Here is an 18,520-nt window from a genome sequence, read left to right as displayed (position 1 = left end):
CTGAAGTGTGGAAGTCATCGTCAGAAAAAGTACCTATTCAGTTGAGTTGTGAGCTGAACCAGCTGCTTTTTTCTGTAACACTCCTTTTTTTCTTGAAAGAACAGGATAGGCAAATTTTGGCTGTTTGAACTTATATATTTGACATTTGTTTTTCTCAAAAATGAACTAAATGAGGGCCTGGCCCTGAGGCCGAGTGGTTAAAGTTCCACATGGTCCACTTTGGCGGCCCGGGTTTGCGGGTTCAGATCCCAGGCACGTACCTGCTCCACTCACCAGCCATACTGTGGTGGTGTCCCACCTACAAAATAGGGGAAGCCTGGCACAGATGTTAGCTGAGGGCTAATCTTCCTCAAGCAAAAAAAAAAAAAAACAGGAGGATTGGCAATAGATGTTAGCTTGAGGCGAATCTTACTCAGCGAAACAAAAAGAAAATGAACTAAATGAGCCTAAAACTTCAAGAAAAACAACTTTATTAGTAGCCAATGATGAAAAAAATTAAACTTTCAAGTGAAATTTAGAATTTTAGAAAACTTGTATCTAATACCATGAGGTTGACAGATTCCCAGATCTTCTGGTGAGATGGGTAATGATACTAAAGAATGATTTTTTGGAGGGCCAGCCCAGTGGTGTAGTGGTTAAGTTCGCATGCTCTGCTTCAGTGGCCTGGGTTCACGGGTTTGGATCCCAGGTGCAGACCTACACACGGCTCATCAAGCTATGCTGTGGAGGCGTCCTACATACAAAATAGAGGAAGATTAGCACAGATGTTAGCTCAGGGCCAGTCTTCCTCAAGCAAAAAGAGAAAGATTGGCAACAGATGTTAGCTTAGGGCCACTCTTCCTCCCCCCCAAAAAATGTGATTTTTTTTTCCTTAATATTCTGAATTGTGTCAATTTGGAACATCTGCATAACTCAGTGAACCAGTATTTTCCAGGTGACCAGTGTATGATGATACAAAATCATATGTGGGTGAAAGATCCATTCAAAGTACAAGATAAACCAATGGATTTTAATGTAATAGAGTGTGAAAAGTTAAACTGATAGGGTTTTTAGAATCCACATTGTAACTAACCTTCAAGAAACTGCCTTTTGTTGAGTTTAGGTACAGTTTCAAGAATATCAACAGTTATTTGAAATGATTATTAAAATATTCTCTTTTCCAACTATGTGTCTGTGTGAGGCTGGATTTTCTTCATATGCTTATATAATTTAACCAAAACAACATAGCACAGAATCAGTGATAAGAATTCAGCCGTCTTCTATAAAGCCAGACATTCAAGATATTTGCAAAAATATAAAATAATGTCACTTTTCTCACTAAGTTTTTTGGAAAATAGGTTTTTTAACAGTTAATTTTTCTTAAAAATATTACTTATGTTAATGTGTAATAGGCTTATTATTCTTTTAAATAAATTAATAAATATGTTAAATATTTTCTCAGATTTAACTTCTAATTTGCTAAATATTAATAGATATAATCCAGTTAAATAAAAGCTCTTTGAAAAATACTAAAATAATTTTTTAAGATTTTATTTATTTTCCCCCAAAGCCCCAGTAGATAGTTGTCTGTCATAGCTGCACATCCTTCCAGTTGCTGTATGTGGGACACGGCCTCAGCATGGCCGGAGAAGCAGTGCGTCGGTGCACGCCTAGGATCCAAACCCGGGCCGCCAGCAGCGGAGCACGCGCACTTAACCGATAAGCCACGGGGCTGGCCCTAAAATAATTTTTAAAGTGTAAAATTATTTTTAAAATAATTTTAAAAAGGAGAGGGAGCGTGTCCCAATTTCATATTTTAAAAAATTCAGTCTCCCTCGTAGTTTTTAGATTAACTATTTTCAAAACACACTTGTAAAAAGCAATGATAAATACATCTACAATTGCATTAATTAGTTGTAAAACTTCAAGGCCTAGTCTAGTTTCTACATGAGTTTATTTCTATATTTTGTTATGCAAATTCCCTGCAAGATATCACAAAATTCGGTTAAAAACTGAGGCCCTCCCAGAAGCAATGACACCCCAGGAGCAAGAGCACACCTGATGCCCAGATCTTGGTTTCTGATACAATCCTCCAATAAAAAGAACCAGGGCTCCTTGGAGAAATTGATGATTCTAGGATTGGGGCAAGAAATATATAAGATCAGTCTGGAGCATCTTGTAGTGCCAAAAGTTAGGAAAGTACTTAAACAGACAAACCCACAATGATGGGAATATGTTGAAGGGACATAGGAGCCAACTGAAGGAGCTCCCAATGGCTGAAGTTGGAACAATTTGAGCAAGAAAGTAAGTGTAAAGTAGTAATGGATTATAACCCAAAGTATAAAATAAATATCCATGGTTCCATACTGGTATAAATAAATGATTGAATAAATAAATAAATGGAGAAGAGACAAATCTCTTGTGCAGAAGAACTCCAAGTAATTTATGTCAGTACTCTGTCTTCAATAAGGTAGAGCGTAACTCCCCACTCCTTAAGTGTGGGCTGTGCGTGATGACTTCCTTTCAGAGAGTACACTGGTGAGAGGAGGTTGGGAGGTGAGGAAACTGACAAACACTGCCTCAGCCCGGTGATCAGCATGAGCTTCAACTGTGATTAAGTCGTGTTGATAGTATCTTCAAGGGATATGATGGCATGAAAATGGCACTTTATCTCTGTGATCTTCCTCCCAAAAACCTGTAACCCCAGTCCTATCACGAGAAAAATATCAGACGAATGCAGACACCGGGGCGTTCTACAAAATACTTGTGCAGTAGTCCCCAAAACTGTCAGGGTTGTCAAAAATAAGGAAAATCTGAGAAACTGGATAGCCAAGAGGAGCCTAAGGAGATGTGCTGATTAAATGTAATATAGTATCCTGGATAGGATCCTGGAACAGTGAAAGGACGTTATGTAAAAACTAAGGAAATTTGAATAAAGTATGGACTTTAGTTAATAATGTATCTCTATTAGTTTATTAATTGTAGCAAATGTACCATACTAATGTAAGATGTTACTAATAGATAACACTGGATGTGGAGTATTTGGGAACTCTGTACTATCTTCTCAGTTTTTCACTAAATCTAGAATCATTCTAAACAACAAGATTTATTTTAAAAAAATAGTTGAGGGACTCAACTTATGTACTTCGCAACTTTACCAGATTTTTGCTTATATTCCACTCTTAAATACACATTAATCCTGGAGCAACCCAGGTTTTTAAAAATCTAGTAAAAGAGGAATTTGCTTGAGGGTATTGCATAACTGGTTCTCGCAAACAGGCCCACCATTTATTATGCTGCATTTGCTGCCAGCTGAAGGCCCACTCACAAATGGTAGGAAGTTTTGTTTATTATAATCTTAAGTCTTCTCCTATCATTTTAAATTTTTTATTTTCAGATCAACCAAAATTCTTGTAAAAAATATTGACTGTACTTTTGAATGTATTATTTGTTACCTAAAAGTCCTTACATGTTCTTTGATATAATCCTCACACATTTTTAATAATTTAAAGAGAGATATTGGTTTCAAATAAGTAATTTACTTCTCTATTTGTCAGAATTATTTTGACTTAGGCACTTGAATGATGATTTAGTTATCTTTTTATTTCTAAAGCAAGTATCACCAGGGCCATGTATTAGGAAAGCAGCATTTATTGCTTCCAGCCCAGATATTGTCTTCGTGGCGGGTGGGGCAGAGTATATTCTGGATATTTTCTCTTACTAGCAGACATACTTAGTTTTGACAAAATAAACATACTAATTTGTAGCATTTTAATTAAAAAGTGAAAATGTGTGTGGGCCAGCATGGTAGCGCAAGTGGTTAGGTGCGCGTGGTCTGCTGCAGCGGCCCGGGGTTCGCCGGTTCAGATCCCAGGCGCGCACCGATGCACTGCTTGGCAAGCCATGCTGTGGCGACGTCCTGTATAAAGTGGAGGAAGACGAGCACAGATGTTAGCCCAGGGCCTGTCTTCCTCCGCAAAAAAAGAGGAGGATTGGCAGATGTTAGCACAGGGCTGATCTCCTCACAGGAAAAAAAAAAAAAAGTGAAAATGTGCATGCTAGCAATCTTAAACAATTCCAGCCTTATTAACAAGAGGAATTTAAAGCCTTACTTTGGTTTATTTTTAGATAAAAGAAGAAAAGATGAACTCTTTTACTCTGTGAATTTTTAAACAGATTTTTGAGGGAGTTAGTGTAAAGAGAGAAAATATTTGAAGAAACTAATATTGTTAATAGGTAAACCGTTATTTCAATAGCCTGTGATGTTCTAAACTTGTGCTTTCCACTTACATAGCCATGTTCCTCTTTTAGCTGAAATAATTACCAAATAATTAGACCAAAGAAATATCAAATAATTAGACCAAAGATGTTGGTGTTGGAATTACTTATGGCAGGTAGTTCGAGTGATACTCAAAGAAAATACAGGTTAATATTAGGCATCTTTTAAGGTTAAAAGTTAAAAGAGCTTGGGGAGAGAGTTAGGATCAGAAATCTAACGTAAACAGTAATTTCAATCCTAGAGTCTATTCATCTCCATCTAGGCCCATCCCAAGACTGCAGGATTTCAAGGAGTGACTTAGCTTGGAGGAAGTGATGCGGCTTGGATAATGGCTTAGGCAGTTGCCTTGCCCAGGTAGACTCTTCAAGCATCACGTCTGCTATGATAACTGTAATCCAGTGACAGCCGTTGACTCTGTAGTGTGGAAAGGAGGACATCTGGTGCCGCCGGAGTCTTGTGAGTGTACTTGCTCACGTTGACAGCCACCTGAAAGCATTGCTTCTAAGAGAAATTTTGTGGTCCTGTGTGCTAAATCTCAAAGCATTTTTCATGAAACAGCTGTCAGTGTTAAGGCAAATCTAAGTTATAATTTTGAGCTCCATTTTAACAAGTGATCTTAATGAATAACTATTAACATGTTAGTTAGTAAAAGTGTGAGATTATTTCGTTGTAGTTTTATTGATATGTTCTCATGTTGCAAAAATTCAGGGGCAAAATTTATCAATAAGTATGTTGCTATCTTGAAACATTATCCAGTACTAGAGTATTTCTTCCTTCACTAAACTTACTGAGCATTTAATATGTGTCTGCCCTCTCTGGGCACTGGAGATATAGCAGTGAAGAAAACAGCATCTTTGCCCCTGTGGAGTTTACTTTTTGTGGTGGCTGTGGCGTAGAAAGACAGGGGATCAGAAAAGAAAGACGTCAATATATAGTATGCCAGTTGGCAGTAAGTCATTTGGAGAACAAGAGAGTAGTGTGAGAGGAAAAGGGAGTACCATTGTGGACTGAGGGGTTACCTGTTTTTTATAGGGTGCTCAGGGAAGTCCTCTCACAAATTGATTTGTGAGCAAAGATCTGAAGCAAGTGAGGGAGCAAGCTAGGTGGGTATCTGGCGGAAGAGGTAGAGAGAACAACAGTTGCCAAAGCCCTGAGGTAGGAAGATGCTAAGTGTATTCAGAACGCGCCAGGAGGCCAGCATGGCAGAAGCAGAGGGTGGAGGGGAGAGTTGTAAAGTATATGAGATCAGTAGTGTAGCTGGAGGGCAGGAAATGATACCAAAATATCAAAATATTTAGGACCTTGTAGTCCAGGCCATTAAAGAGTCTTTAATTCTTAGTTTCAGGGGAATAGAGAGAGCCATGCAAGATTTATGCCAGGAAAAATTGTGAACAACTTGGAAATGGGCAAAACATGATGAGTAGGTGTCCTGTCTTGGTCATCCATTGGGTTTATCCCTGTCTCATTTTCTTTGAGTTATTTTACAGTTCTGTAATCTGCAGAAAACTGTTAAAAATGTAGTAGTCTTATCCATAAAAGTGCAAGTTAATTGTGTCCCTTGGAATGCAATTGATTATTGCCCTGGTAATAGACCTGTTTTACATCTATTTGTAAATTCATTTCAGAATTCCTATTCTCTATATGTGTGTGGTTCTTGGAGTTTTCCTTTGAACCAGTTGTAACATTTTCATGGTTCACTCATTAATTAATGAGTTAAATAATAACTTTGACATATGTTCATTATACTTTGTTTATGACAGTCATGATTTTTACTATTTAAAAAAATGGATCCATAACACTTTTTAACAGAATTACTGTGGTTGCTCTGTTGAGAAAAGGCTGGAGCAGGACAAGAGCAGGGGCAGAGATCAATTAGAAGGCTGTTGAAAAATTCAGGCAAGAAATGGTGGCTTGCACCAGAGGAGTGGTGGAGAAGGTAAGCGTGTGAGAGAGTGAGGTGTCAAGGATGACTGGAAGATGTGGGGTGTTAATCTTAGTAAGATTTACAAATAATTCCTTCTTTTTAACCATTTTTAAGTAGGTAATTTTTGTTTTCCATTCTTAGAAATTTGTTTGGCTTGACTGAGAAATGTGAAAGCTGGTGATCGTGGCTCTTTCCTCGTCAGGTGTTTTCTCCAGCGGTTGGAGTGACTGTGTGATGACTGTTGAGAACATCAGTGGCAGCCGCGTCAGTCAGGCTTCTGGCAGGAAAGAGGACGCTGGCAAGTGTAGCAGAAAAGGATTTAATGAAGGCTTATTTGCGGAGTGCAGGCAGGTTGAAGCCAGGCCTGGCGGTCTCATGGTTAAGATTTGGCGCTGCCACCGCTGTGGCCCGGGTTCGTTTCCCGGTGAGGGAACCACACCACCAGTCTGTCATTTGTCGTACTGTAGCGACTTCGTGGGCAGGGTTCAGCTCTGCTGCCACAGGGTCACTGGGAGTCGGGATCCACCCCATGGCACTAACAACAAAGGCAGGTTAAAAGGAAGCCAGCAAGCAGTGATGCGGAGGTTTGGCTGAGAACAGCAGGAAGCTGTGTCCCTCTAGGTCTAAGAGGGACAGGGCGGGGAGTGATTACCTGAACTGGCACCAGCTGTAGGTATAGGAGAGGGTTGGCTGATAGGATTCATCAGTAAAGAAACTTCAGTAAGAAACGGGCCACAGCCAACCTAGTCTGCTAGTGCTCCATGCAGGTCAGTCGCCTAGGGCACAGAGTAGGGTGGCTCTGGAGGATCAATGGAAAATAATGGTTTAAACTCTGCCTTAAAAATAAGCAGACAAACTGATGTGCCTGAGCTTTAAAAAGAAGAAAAGAAAAAGGATAATTTTTAGTAGTAGAAAGTTACACAAATTCAGTTGGATAGGTTTTAATGACATTAAACAGAGTTATAACAGCTAAAAATCAACCATAAAATTTGGTGAAGACTTAAAAGTTTTATATCATGTTAAATGTTTTTGCCATACTTAACCAGTAGGCCACCGGGGCTGGCCCTCTTCTTTTGTGTCTTTACCTTCGTTCATTTTAAATGCAAAGTGTTTTTAGATTTAGTTTAGTCCTTAAAATTTACTTCAATTGAAAGAAAGCTCAGGTCGTCTCATCTAGCTTCCTAAACCAGTAGTGGAATCTTCTGAAACATTGCTAGTGATTGGGGACTCAACATTTAAAGGGAACTCAACTCTTTGTTAGATGGATGGAAGTCTGTTTTATTCTCATAGACTTCTATGGTTTGGTCCAACTTCTGTTTCAGGAGCAAGTCAAGTCTATTATTCCATTAAACAGAAATTTGACGACAGCTGTCTCTGCTGTACTCTTCCTTACTGCTAAATATTCTTTATTCCAAACTAACTTTCCATGGTTTCTGCAATCTTACCTTACTGGTTAGACGCTGGTCTTCTTATCCCGTCTCTCCTTGAATCCTTCTATTCCCTAGGCTTCTGTGAAACCGCACTGTTGGGGATTTTTTTCCTGCGTCTTGGACAGTGCCCGTCTAGTCTCGCTGGTGGGCTTCACTTCTATTGCAGTTTCCTTAAATATTGGTATTTCTGAGTTTCTGTAGCTCTTACTCTTCTTCTCTCTGGGCAATCTCGTCTTGTCCCATGCCTTGCAGGCATAAGCTGATGACTCCTAGATCCCTATCACCACCTCAGATCTTTCACCTCCATACCTGTATTTCTCTTTGCCTGTTGAGCATTTCCACGTGGATATCTCACAGGCATCACAGTACATTCAGAACTGGGCTTATTGGCTTCTCTGAACCTTGTGTCCTTCCTGTGTTCCCTAGCTCAGTGAGTGTACTGTCACCTAAATGGAAAATGTGGGTATGTTCCTTGACTCCTGCTTTCCTGCCCAGTCTAATGAATCATCAGGTGTTACTGATGCTAACTTCTAAGTACCGCTCTCATCTGTCCTCCTTCATCTTCGTGGTTCGCTAGCCTGATTCAGACCCCCCATTGTTGTTACTGCAGCAGCCTCCAAACCTGTAACAGCCATGTGAGGTAGGTAGTGGCGGTGGTGTTTTTAACACATCAGTGAGGAAATTTAGATTCAGAGAGGTTCAGTAAGAACTCATCTCTTCAGCCCTAAAGCCCATGATATTTTCACTGTATCATGCTGCCTTGCTGGCGTTATCAGAGACTGATACTGCCTTCTACTGGAGGAATTTAGAATGCTAAAAAGAAAGCCTTTTGTTTTAGATTCTCATGTGGTGTTTTAAAATACGTTTAGGTAGCAGAGCTGTTGTAGGCCATTTATCAATTATATGAGAATTAAAATCTTAGCCACATTCCACCTTCTGTTTAGCAGGGTTAATAGTTTCGGGGAATTCAGATTTGGAATTTACATGTGGAAAATTAAAAATTTTAAGGCTTTGACAAGAATATTTTATGTACATAATTATATGAGACTAATATTCTTTGTAGCTAACTGTTGAATTAAGTTCACAGGATTTTTTTAAAAAGAGGATTTAAAGTAGGTAGCTCTTCAGCCAGTACTGGTGAAAAACCATTTTGGAAGTGGGATAGAGTAAAACATCTTAGAAGTTCTGGCAGTTTTCTGTAGAGATTGTTTTCTCCACATTTGTCTTAAAAAAAAAAAAAAAAAAGGAAAGGAAATATTCTCACTGTTGCTTTCAAATTATGTTTTATCATAAGTTGTGATCCGAGGGGATAGCCCCAGTGACCTTAGCTGTGCTTTTGAATATAGCTCTTCAGAATTACCTTCACCATGCATGATTGATACCCTGAGTTTAAGATCAAGAAAAATACGAAGGAGTACAAGCCATGAAACCTTTAGGGGAAGCATGCATTTTGTCTTTGTTAAAGTGGTAGACAAGGAAACTAAAAATTCTAAATGTAGTTTCTAGTAAAATTGTAGTTAATTTTTTTTGCCGAGGAATATCATCCCTGAGCTTACATCTGTTGCCCATCTTCCTCTTTTTTTTTTTGCTGAGGAAGATTATCCCTGAGCTAACATCTGTGCTAATCTTCCTCTGTTTTGTATGTGGGTCACTGCCACAGCACGGCTGATGCGGGGTGTGGGTCTGCACCTGGGATCCGAACCTGTGAACCCAGGCTGCCAAAGTGGAACTCGCAGAACTTCAACCACTCGGCCACAGGGCCAGTCCCTGTAATTAATTTTTTCACTTCATTTCCCCAATTGAACAATGGAGAAAATAGTTCCCAGCAGTCTGCACTGCAAGATTGTTCTCTAGACAGATATTTATCACGACTCAAAAGAACATTGGGTTGGGATGCTCTGAAGTCCTTTTGCTTGATTGTAACTGTCTTCTAGCATTGGGGAGGAGTAAAGAAAAAATATTTTAAATATCCTTTCATTAGTGTTATTTGTAATGAGTTGATAATTTTTATTGACTGTGTACTTTATGTCATTGATTCTGAGACATTTTCCAGTTTTATTCACTGTATCTTACAGTCAGTGGCATGTCACAGTTTAACTGACAACTTTTTTTCTTAGTGGTAAATATCAGTCTTAAAATCAATTGTGTCTGAGTTTTGATGATAAACAGCGTATATTTCCATTAGTATTCAAAATAGTAACAGCAATGATAACAATATAGTGGCCTCCATACCTGAGGATCACTTTTTGGTAGCCTCTATTTTCTTAAACATGACCAAGAACTGGAAAATAAGCAAAAAAAAAGGCGTCTGATGCCTAAAATTGCTGTTATGAAGCTCATGAAGTAAAGACCATGCACTTGAACATAAAATATTCCTTAGTCTCTGAGCATAGGGCCTTATTTTGTATCTCTTCTTAATAGGCTTGGGTATCTGATTACAGAGTCCATGAGGATTCAAAAGAGTAAACTAAAAAAAAAAATGCACATACATGTTTATTAAGTGACAGTTCAAGAACCTGCCCTACTATCAGTTGAGAATGAGGGTGATCATAAACAAAGTAAGAATTAAAAACTATTTAAAAAAAAATACAAAACCCAGAACTGGCCACAATAGTGCTATTTCAGGAGGGGCAGCCAGCCTGACACACATAAATTACCCTGATTGCAGCCTGGAAGAGATTCTTCATCAAAATGCAGTCTGTCTGATTCTACTGGCACTTTCTGTAAGGGACAAAATGTATTTTATTTTTTCATTTTGATTGGGGAACATTTGATTAAGTTTTCCCCTTTATGGCTTAATTGAGTATGTAATGGAACATATTTTGCCCTGATGAAAGTATCAGAAAAAAAACTTCTGTCATACCTGTCGCACATCTGAAATAGGAGTTGCTTCTGTAATCCCAGTGGTCCCCAGACCTTGATAATTCTAGCCATGCTGCTGAATGGCACCAGAATGCCATTTTTAGGCCCTAGGGCTGAGGACTGGGCATAAATATTAGGAAGGTGTTAGAGACGAAAGAAGTAGAGGAGAAAAACTTAGAGAACACACCATGGTGCTGAAGAGTGTTTCTAGAAGCTCTCAGTGGGCAGTTGTGCACCAGAGGTCCAACTGCATTATTTTGTTTGGAATCAACCCAGGCTATGTATCTTTATAAATTCTTAGTATTAGGGGGCCTTTAGGGACATTCCTCTAAGGCATGAATTCTGAGCATAACTTGACTGGCTGCACGCACCTTTAGCCTAAGAGTGGATGTTAAGTTCTGTGTGTTGGCAGGTTTCCAGCATTTACTAATTAGGTTTTGCCTACTTAAATTCTCCTGGCAATTTCCCTTGGCCACTGTGTTCCTCACACTCTGCCCTAACCTGTTTTGTATGGAGTCTGCCTTTTGGCTCTGCTTAGACATTACAGCTTTTCTTTCTAAAGATGCTTTTTAATAAAGTATTGATTTGTATATTCCTTAGTTAATAGGGGCCGGCCCCGTGGCTTAGCGGTTAAGTGCGAGCGCTCCGCTACTGGCGGCCTGGGTTCAGATCCCGGGCACATGCGAAGCCACCGCTTGTCTGGCCATGCTGAGGCGGCGTCCCACATACAGCAACTAGAAGGATGTGCAGCTGTGACATCCAACTATCTACTGGGGCTTTGGGGAGAAACAGGAGGAGGATTGGCAATAGATGTTAGCTCAGAGCCGGTCTTCCTCAGCAAAAAGAGGAGGATTGGCATGGATGTTAGCTCAGGGCTGATCTTCCTCACACACAAAAAAAATAATGATAATTTATTGTTGATTATAAAGGGGAAAATATAAAGAGAAAAATGCTTTTCATCCTACCGGCTAGTGAAGCAATGTTAACAGTTTAGTGTGTTTTAGTCCAGTCTTTTTTTCTGGGTTTATCTATGTTATGTAGGGATGGGAGAGAGAAAAGTAAGTGTGCATGTTATTTTTTTTAATGAGAATTCTCTCAAATTTGCTACTGGGTGTAGAGAGCAATTTTTAAAATAAACTTTTTATTGAAAACAATTTTAGAATCACAGAAAAGTTGGAAAGATTGTTACAGAGATTCTGATATACTGTTTACCCAGCTTGCTTTAATGTTAATCTTATATAACTCTGGTACATTTGTCAAAACTAAGAAATTAACACTGGTACAATACTATAAACTGTAGACTTTATTTGGATTTCCCCAGTTTTTCCACTAACGTCCTTTTTCTGTTCCAGGATCCAATCCAGGATACCATATGACATTAAAAAAAAACAGTTTTGTCCTTTTTTTCTGCTTAACTTTTTACCACGAGCGTTTTTCTTTGTCATTAAATATTCTTTAAATAATGCTTATTAATGGCTCCATAAAAGTTCATCAAATGGGTAGATGTACTCTGATGTAAATATTTCTGGTTAACTTTTTTTTTTTTTTTTAAGCATTTTGTGAGGGTGGGGAGTGTTAGAAAATATACACACATCAAACATTTACATTAGTGGTGTATTTGAGTCAGGTGAATTTAGTGCTAGATTGTAACAGTAATTTTGAATGCATTGCTGTAAAAGCAGGAAATAAATAATCGCATTTATTTTCCTTTGAGAATATGTTTAAGAGCATTTTAGATTGAATTAAATGCAGAAACTGATCAACTATTCATGAAACAATTTGTTTTGAGGGTTATTTAGAGTTGCTTGGCATTTGACTTAACTTATTTTGAGCAGATTGTGTGTGTGTGTGTACATTTTATATACATACAGTCAATATTTAGGCTTTTAATATGAGTCTAGCAACTAGCATGATAACCACTTGAGTCTGGAAATAAAGATTTATGTACAGTATATTCTACTCATACAGTTGTATATTCAATTTTGAAAATGACACTTTGATTTACTTGCCTGTTATCCTTCATTAATGTTTATTTAGTTCTAGGTTAAGCATATTATATAAAAAGTGAAGATGCCTAGAGATTTTCTTGCATGTCTTGTATTGTTTTGTTGATGTTTATAGCTTGACTGATATTGAATCAGTCATATATTTATTTAACGTGAAGTGTGAAGTTTGAGTGGTTTGTATTTAGTGTTTTGTTGTTTTAAAGAATAAAGCCATAAAGTCAGATGCTCTTTAAGAACTGTTAGGTGTGCCATACTAAGGAAAATGTTGTGAAATTCACTTTTGGCTTTTATCTTTTACTGTTGCTCAGTTTAGTAAAACTTAATAAATTAAATATTTATTATGCTAGCGTTCAGTCTTTGCTAGCAGACTACTATCTGTTAGTAAATTGATAAACTAGAGGTTTATTATGAGGGGTAAGCAATCATTTGCTAATTTGACAGTGTTATATATAGAAATGATAATAAATTGAAGAATACCAACATAGAATTCTGATGTACAGTACTTAGAGAAAGTTGAATGCGCTATTTCCATAAGATCAAATATATTCATTCCAGTTTTCAGAGTTAATGATAAATGCTTTTTGGAGAATGTCTGTGCTTTCTTATTATTTTACAGTCACATGTCTTCTTTCTGTGGTGCAATCTGAAGTTTTAGTGGAGAGGGCTGTGTGATCTGTCATACAGAATGTTCATCACTGTGGTGTTGCTGCAGGACAGGATCTGATTTCTTTGTACATATTTTTATATTACAACATAAAGCACTCAACTACGAGTGTCTTTGAGAGTTCCCAAGGCCAATGGTATTTTTCCTGTGATTGAATGTGCTGGGATTGTTGCCCTTGGTGCTGATGACATTGTTGAGTTAGCTAGGGCAGAGTGACTCATCTGCTGGGTCTGCACATCTGTAGCTGGTTTTTATATCTTAGGGCAGAGATTATGGGCACCCAGACTTAATTGTGTAAATTCCATCACCAGTGTGTCTGAGTATAAGTATGTTCCAAAGTTATAGATGATTCCAGGATTGAATTATGAACAGTATCATTAAAGGGAGAGTTGTGTTTTGGAATGGAATCATCTTCCATTTTAGCTTTCTCGTTTTATTTTTAGCAAGCCATTTTAGTACCATTTTCTCAAGTACCCACACATAATTCTTGATTGATTGATAGATAGTTGGTGAAGATATATAGATTCTTGTATTTCTGTTCCTAAAAGCCAAAGTACATGATTGAAAGTGACTTTCTCAAATTCAGTGTACAATATGAGGTTAAAGTGGGTGACTTTTTCTAGGTTTGGAAGGGATATCGAAGGTTCAGTCATCATCCTGTAATGACAGTCACTGCAGGTCCAGATGCTGTTGGGAGAAAGGTTATACTTATACTGGATGCTGTGATTTATAGGTTAGACTTCGGGCATTATAGACAGGAAAATATCATTAATTTTGTTCCTAGGAGTTAGAAGTTCTCCTGGTATGTTGTACTCTAGATTGTCTGCCTCTATAGGAAAGTATTTTGGTAGGACATTAGTAGTGTCTTTAAGATTGTAAGGGAAAATGTGAACTGCCCTCAGTATTGCATACTGGCCCTTCATGAAATGCCACAAGCCAGGCTTCCCTCCTCTCTCCTAATATTTTCTCATGCACACCCTACATGCCAGCTGTAAGGAACGACTTGCTGCTTCCGGAGCGGGCCATGTTCCTCAGGCTCTGCTTTTGCATGCACTCTTCTTGATGTGGATTGCCCTGGCCCTAGCAAATTCCCATCTGTCTTTCAGGACTTGACCTAGTAGTCCCTTTCCCAGGAAGCCTGCCTTGTTACTTCTCTCATTCCTTCTGCTCTGAGTTCAATGCTCTGATGGCGTTGGCGCATACATAGGGCTGCAACTCTGCCGTGTATTCATTTTCTTGTCTGTCTGTCACTAAACATTAAGCTCCTTGAAATCAGAGAATGTGTCTGTTATCTTTATTTCTAGCACTTAACTCAGTGCCTGGCAAAGAGAGTTGGTGCTCAGAAAATACTTGTTGAATGCTTCAATGTGTAGATGGATGAATGAATGAACTCATTTTTTATTGTTTTCTTAATATTGATAGCTGTTTACAAATCATTTTTATCTACTAAGTAACCTTTTGTTAGTTTAATTCAAACAACTATGTCTGAAATAAAGAAATGTTACTTTATTAATATTTAGATTTATCCATAGGAAAATGAATTGATGTAAGTTCAAATATACATGAGCATGTGCTTAATCTTTCTTCATCATCCTGGTTTTACTTGTCTCTTACAGAGAAAACAGAAATGAGAGGAATCTGGTTTAAATTGCAGTACAAGGAATTTAGATTAGACATAAAGAGTTTCCAGAAAATAAAGTACCAGATATTGAAGTGATTTGTAAGTAATGTAATTGATTTTTTGGAGAGTCAAAAAAGGGAGGGGGGGGGTCAATGGAGGGTTATGAATTACAAAGTGGTTCACCTACGATGCCCTTAGTAGAATAAAAAACCTAAAGGAAGAAAAATCTATTTAGGAATATGCAGGTACAACCATATTCATGGATAGATGTTTAAAAATACTTGGGTACTTTTTGGTTTATGTGTACATATGTACTTTTAAGTTTTCAGCTAACAAGGAAACTATGTTGCAAGTGTCCACTTTTCAAAGAATGGCTTTGGTTTAGGTACCAACAGAATGTCCTGAGAAGTCTCCCTCCTTAGCTTTTTTTTTTTTCAACTTCTATTCCTGAGAGTAATATAAATAGTAAAAAATGCTTACCAGTGTTAAGAATAAACAGAAAACTAATGCATATCAATAAAAAAGAAAAAGACCTACAATAGTTGAAAAACAAGCAGCCAGACCCTTGACACAAAGAACAAGGTTTTGAATCCCACTTTCTTTATTGTTTTAATGTAATTAAAATAGCAGTTAGCTGTGCCCAAAATATAGAGTTATATTGCTATGCTTCTAACTATACATACTCTGTCCTGGCTGTATTTGAACAGCACTACTATAGTATTAGCCAAGTTCACCCTCAGTGCTAGTGAACTGAAAGGGCAAATATACCTTCCTCAGCACCAAATTTATAATCACGCTCGTGAATAGAGTTCAGTGTTCTCTTTGCTTGTCATTCTGCAAGAATCATATTGGAATAATTTAGGACAGTTTTACTAAATTTATTAATGTGACTTGTTATGAGGATGGTGCTTAAGTTCTAGGCTTCTGTGCTAACAGTGCAAAAGGCTCCTTTGTGATACAAGAGACAGGATTTTACCTGTAGTGGGGACATAATAATGCCTTGTCTTTTTAAACACTCTGTATTTTCTATATGCCTTTATAGCCAGAATTTATTTGGTTTTTCACAATGACTGTGAAATAGGTGTGCTAACCTTATAAATGAGGAAATTTAGGCACAGAAAGATTGACCAACTGCCAAAGGCATACAACATGGTTTTAAAATAAATTTTTGTTATTATTTCAATAGCTAACATTTACTAAGTGCTTACTATATGCTAGGCTAGACGCTATTTTAAGCTTTTTACGTGTATTATAATTACTAAGAGCTTGGACTTTGCAGTCAGATCTGGATTTGATTCTAGCTTTTCCTCTTGTTGGCTGTTGACCTTGGGAAAGCTACTAACGTCTGCAACCTTTGTTTTCTCATTTGGAACACAGAAATAACGATAGTACCTATCTCATAGAATGGTTGTATGGATCGAGATAATCCAAATAAATTTATATGTAGCATACAGTAAAGGCTTTAAAATCAATTTGCTGTAGAAAAATAGGGTGTTAGTTAACAGTATTTAGTGTAATTTTTAGCTTCTTGATAATTTTCCTGGTCAAATCATTGTAGTCTTCTTGAATATAGAATCATAGTTGATGCTGACATAGATATCTATTTTATAGAAAACATCCCTGTTACAACAAGGTTACAGCTCTGCAGAGAGGCTATAACTATCTCTTCTCTCTCACTACGTCACCTTTCGGTTCTAAGCCTTTCACCAGTGGGAAGAAACGGAAGAGAGTTAAGTCATGGAGAGTATCTAAGGCATGCGGGTTCCAAAGTCAAAGACAGGACACCTGCAGTCCTTTGGGTTATGTTCATTTCAGGAGTGCTGTGGCATATCAATTATGTGGAACTCAGAATGTGTTTTCTTGTAGAAAGGATCCTTTTTAAATGAGGCATATAATGTTGTTTAATCCCTGATACAACTGACATGCTGGATATTTGCACTGAAAAACAGTAAAAGCAAGCAAACACTCCACAGTCCTTTGGCAGTGCTAAGAATCAACGTAATTAAAACAATAAAACTGAATATATATTGAATCCTCAAAAAGAGGTCTGGAGAGGATTCTGGGGAGATGGCAGAGTAGGAAGCCTCAGGAACCTGTCTCCCCGACTAGACAACACTTACACTGGCAGAATCTGATGTAACTATTTTGGAACTTTGGAGTTATGGAAGATTTGCAGCTGCCAGGAGAAGGCCTGGATGTAAATTGCAGTTAATTTTGGTCAACTTCAGCTCTTAGCACGGTAGCAGCTACCCATCCCCGCCTCCCAGCCTGGTGCAGCTTACACACAGCTTGGGAGCCAGGGTAGGCAATAAGGACCCTGTCCTCTAAATGTCAGGGATCTGTGCTTGGGTCACTGACTGCCCCTTCTGATCACAGAGGTCAGCCACTGTGGTTGCCCCTCCCCCACTGTTGCAGGCTTCACCTCCAGCTGAAGTGACTTCCTGGAGATTTAAAGGGCTAGCACCCTTTTTGGCTCCATTCATTTTTCTCTTTTTCCCCTTTTGGGAGCCTGACATTAAAGACTAGGACAGAGGCCGGCCCCGTGGCTTAGTGGTTGGGTGTGTGCACTCTGCTACTGGTGGCCCAGGTTCAGATCCTGGTCGCGCACCGGTGCACTGCTTCTCCGGCCATGCTGAGGCAGTGTCCCACATACAGCAACTAGAAGGATGTGCAACTATGACATACAACTATCTACTGGGGCTTTGGGGAGAAAAAGGGAAAAAAAAGGAGGAGGATTGGCAATAGATGTTAGCTCAGGGCTGATCTTCCTTACAGAAAAACAAAATAAAGACTAGGACATTCAAAAACAACTGTATATACAGGGGAAGTTGGAAAGTGACTGTGCATGCCCAGGGAAGGCTCAGAAAAGACCTGAGAAGACCTGAAGTTTATATCTGAGGCTGGCCATTGGCACAGCCTATAGCAATCAAGACACTAAAAACAATAACAAAAACAGCAAACCCTGGGGATGGGAGAGAATCTGATTTCCAGAGGTACCACATTATGTGATTCAAATGTCCAGTGTGCAACAAGAAATCACAAGGCAAAGAAATAGGAAAGTATGGACCATTCAAAGGAAAAAAATAGGGCCGGCCCTGTGGCTTGGTGGTTAAGTGCGCGCGCTGCGATGCTGGTGGCCCGGGTTCGGATCCCGGGTGCGCATCAAGGCACCGCTTCTCCGTTCATCCTGAGGCCGAGTCCCACATACAGCAACTAGAAGGATGTGCAGCTACGACATACAACTATCCACTGGGGCTTTGGGGGGAAAAAATAAAATAAATAAACAAAGGAAAAAAATAAATCAACAGAAACTGCCCCTGAGAAAGACCTAAAGGCGGATGTATTAGGCAAAGACTTTAAAACAACTGTCTTAAAGGTGCTCAAAGACCTAAAGGAAGATGTGGAAAGAGTCAAGAAAACAATGTATGAACAAAAGAAATATCCATAAAGAGATAGAAAAGATAAAAAGATACCAAATAGAAATTCTGGAGCTGAAAAATAAAATAACTAAAATGAAAAATTCAGTAGAAGGATTCATAGGCAGATGTGAGCAGGCAGAACAAAGAATCAGCAAACTTGCAGATAGGACAATGGAAATTATCAAGTCTGAGGAACAGAAAGAAAACAGATTGAAGAAAAATGAACAGAGCCTGAAGGACCAGAAGGACACCGTCAAGTGGACCAACATAGATATGGAGAGAGTGCTAGAAGAAGAGAGAGAAAAAGGCAGAGAGAATATTTGAAGAAATAATGGC

At 38.5% G+C, this 18,520-nt stretch overlaps 1 protein-coding gene across 1 annotated transcript in view; it reads left to right on the top strand.

Annotated features, from left to right (window-relative positions):
* Window positions 1–18,520, top strand: part of FRS2 (fibroblast growth factor receptor substrate 2) — an 83,268-nt gene that overhangs the window by 41,605 nt on the left and 23,143 nt on the right. Inside the window, exon 5 of the mRNA XM_004429401.3 lies at window positions 14,761–14,864. The gene's annotated coding sequence lies outside the window, so the exon portion shown is untranslated. The remainder of the gene's footprint in view (window positions 1–14,760; window positions 14,865–18,520) is intronic.

Source organism: Ceratotherium simum, chromosome 17, assembly GCF_057802395.1.
Source record: "Ceratotherium simum simum isolate JZ-2026a chromosome 17, ASM5780239v1, whole genome shotgun sequence".
NCBI lineage: Eukaryota > Metazoa > Chordata > Mammalia > Perissodactyla > Rhinocerotidae > Ceratotherium > Ceratotherium simum.
The sequence above is the reverse complement of the archived record's forward strand: the minus strand, read 5'-3'. Positions and strand labels throughout refer to the sequence as shown.